General features: G+C 44.0%; 1 pseudogene across 1 annotated transcript; it reads right to left on the bottom strand.

Moving 5' to 3' along the window:
• Positions 1-864: 864 nt before the first annotated feature.
• LOC148880167 (3-ketoacyl-CoA synthase 6 pseudogene) lies at positions 865-2,977 on the bottom strand (annotated as a pseudogene). The gene has a single exon (XR_016105913.1). The product of XR_016105913.1 is annotated as a 3-ketoacyl-CoA synthase 6 pseudogene (transcript).
• Between the last annotated feature and the right edge of the window lie 289 nt (positions 2,978-3,266).

The raw sequence follows: 3,266 nt of genomic DNA, 5'->3' as shown, positions 1-3,266 counted from the left end.
CAAATGATATATATTGTATTGGGGCCTTCCCATACACTATCAAGTCAAGTCATGATTCAGAGGTAGCTGACACTTAAATGGATTCCTCTAAATCAGTTTAAAAATAAATAAATAAAACATAAAAAAACAATGCAAGCCAAACTTTTGTGGCACTATAAAAAGATTGAAAGTATTGTTAATTTTGTTGAGACACAACATTTTGTAAAAACGGTGTGAGCACAACCTTACAAGGTATTTTGTTGAAAATTTTGTCTGGCTAGGAATCTACACCATCTTCATTAATCAACACCACCACCATTAATGTTCGATTCTCAATTTATCAAATACCGCCTTTTAATTTAAGCCGAATTTTCTACCCATCGCGATCTTATATTGTAAAATGTACAACTGCAATGTAGCGTGGATAGGGCGCAGGCAGAAAAGTGAATAGAAAATGTGGATCCCTTTAATTAATTTTATGAGAGGATATCGAATCTGTTACTCAGAAGACGTTATCTTACACGTGGAACTATAAAAAGATCGAAAGTGTTGTCAATTTTGAACCGTGGTCCGTCGGGGGAGACCAGGATATGCTAGCTAGTCACACTTAAGCACAAGATGCTACAGCTGTACATTAGCTGTTGGGTAATAGATGTGGACCCCATTTGCCACCGCTTTCAACAAAAGAAGAGGAAACGTTAGCAATAGCATTGAAGAACCTACATTCTAACATCGTCCACTTTGGTTTGGTTGGTGGCATAATATCAGAGAATCTATATTTGCTGTAACCCTTCATCCCATAAATTTTAAATTCTTGTGATGATCCCCGTTGGCTGTTGCTGTTTTGTTTTAAATTCAAGTCTTGTCTTCGAGAATAAAAGCTACTGAAAGCAAAAACAATTATTTGTGCTGCTTCATGTATTTAATTCTCTGCTGCCTTTACATTATTACATTAATAATAAAGTCTAGGGTGGATCTGGATTTCTGTTTTTTCTTCTCGGGTTGAATCCATCCTGGCCCGGCCCAGATTGTGTGCCCAGAGGCCGAGCCCATAAAAATAAAATTGCCCATTACATCAAAATTCAAAACAAAACCAAACACTCCAAGTCTATAGTCTTTTAAAAACTAACAAAAGTTTTCAACATCAGGCAGCTACAGCTAGATAAGTGTAGTGATCATCATCATCATCTTGATCGTCAAAGTGTGCCACCAACGGTGATAGGATAGCGATCGATGCAGTCATACCATGGGCCTCTTTTCCTTTCATCGATGTCCCTTAGGCACTCCCACACAACGCTATTGGACTTGGGCCCAGTACCCATTCCAAGCTGCCACACCTTGTCACCTATCTTCACGCTCTCCTTGGCTTCCATGTAAGCCAGCTCGTACCACATCGCCGACGACGACAGGTTTCCGAACCGATGGAACGTCATCATCGCTGCTTCCATCTCCTCTTCGCTCAGCTTCAACCCTTTACCTATCTCCCTGATTACCGCTATCCCCGATGTTGGTATGCAGTAATGCCGTATCACAGACCTGAAGTCTGGCACGTAAACACCTTTACATGGGTTGATGAATCGCTGCCGTAGTACCGAAAGACTATGACGGACCTTCTCTGATAAAGGCAAGATCGATGCACCGAGAACTGTTGCGTTCGACCGGAGTGTCTCGCCGGCGACCTTGAGTAAATCTCGGGTGAGGGTAACCCCGGTTATGCCTTTCGAATCCTCCTCCCGTATTGCGGAGAGGTAGGCTTTATCGTCGAATGCTCTCTGGGTTCTCACTGTTCGAAATAACTTGTATTTCGACGTCTCTTCGGCTTCTTTTCTGTTGGTAAGCAAGATTGCAGCACTACCCATGCGGAAGAGGCAGTTGAGGAGCAACTTGGATCGCTCGTTTCCGTCGTACCAGCCGGTGGAGACGATCTCCGTGCTTAGAACGACGGCGTAGGAGTTCCTGTGAATCTTTAGCAGATTGCTGGCGAGATTGATGCCGATCGCCCCAGCACTGCACCCCATTCCAGAGAGGTTAAAGGTCTTAATGTCAGCTCTCATGGCGTACCGGTTGACGACGATGGAAGAGAGAGAAGGAGATGGACAGAAGCCGCTACAGTTGACGATGAGGATGTCGATGTCACGTGGAGAAATCTTAGTTTTGCAGAGAAGGTCGTCCATGACAGGGAAAAGGACCATGTGGACTTCTTTAAGGCATTCCAGTTGGTGGGTTCGTGGTGGGAGGAAGTGCAGAGAAGGTGGGAGGTAAGTCTCTTCTCCTTGTCCAGATGTAGTGATGATTTTGGCCATGAAAGCGACACTCGCTTCGTCGAAGCTTTTCATCATGGCAACATGTTCGATGAAAGTCGAGAAAGGGACCCTGCAGAAGCCGGGCGGTCTGAGACAAGAAAAATCAACCAGATAAGTAGGGGCCCTTGAAAGGAAGCGTTCAAACGCAAGGTATGCAATTAAACAAGACAATGGCAGGAGATGACACATGGGTCTCCATCGATATAGGAAGAAACTAGCTTCCATGAAGACCACAACTGAGAGAGTAAGAAATCCGAGGAAATCAAAAAGCAGCGGAAAGACATGGTTCAGTAGGAGGTTCGAAGGGAAACTGTTAATGAAATGGGTCGACTGAGGGTCGTTGTTGAGTATGCAACGAGGTTCCATGATCATGAGAGACAGGAAAGCAGGGAGGGCTACTCTGCGTTCGTGACCAAAGAGAAGATTGGAGAGTGAGAGAAAGAGACAGAGATGTTATTTAATTCATCAGAGAAGAGGGAAGACTGAAGAGTTCAACTCAATACTTAAAATGGGAGGAGGATTAAAGGAGACCCACTTTGTACGTCCACATCAGGCGGTGGGGATTTGTGCTTCCTCCACAAGATGGCACAAGCATGAAGTGAAACATGGCGTGTGAGAGTTGTGATGATCTCTAGATCACGTCAACCTTTGTTTGTTTATGAAGATAAAGATGAAGCTCTCTCTATTCATGACCATTGATAGCAAACAGTGTGAGTCATCAGTCGGCTCTCTCTGGACTAACAAAATTTAGGAAGTTGGGAGAAACCGAGAGTAGGGGAGAGGGCCATGGCTTACACGCCTCTGCCCTACACATACATCTTATTGGTCCATGCTGAGGCTCAATAGTATTTTGCCACGTGGAAAACCAAGGCCATATATACGGAGCTCCTCTTTAATGGGTCTGCCAAATGGTGACCAATCTTTAATGTAAAAGTAAATTAGGGTTTACTTTTGCAAGCTAGAAAACTCTTGTTTGAATTCTAC

This window comes from Nelumbo lutea, chromosome 1 (assembly GCF_056320005.1).
Source record: "Nelumbo lutea isolate HS-2025 chromosome 1, American lotus-T2T, whole genome shotgun sequence".
NCBI lineage: Eukaryota > Viridiplantae > Streptophyta > Magnoliopsida > Proteales > Nelumbonaceae > Nelumbo > Nelumbo lutea.
This window is presented reverse-complemented; position numbering and strand designations above follow the sequence as displayed.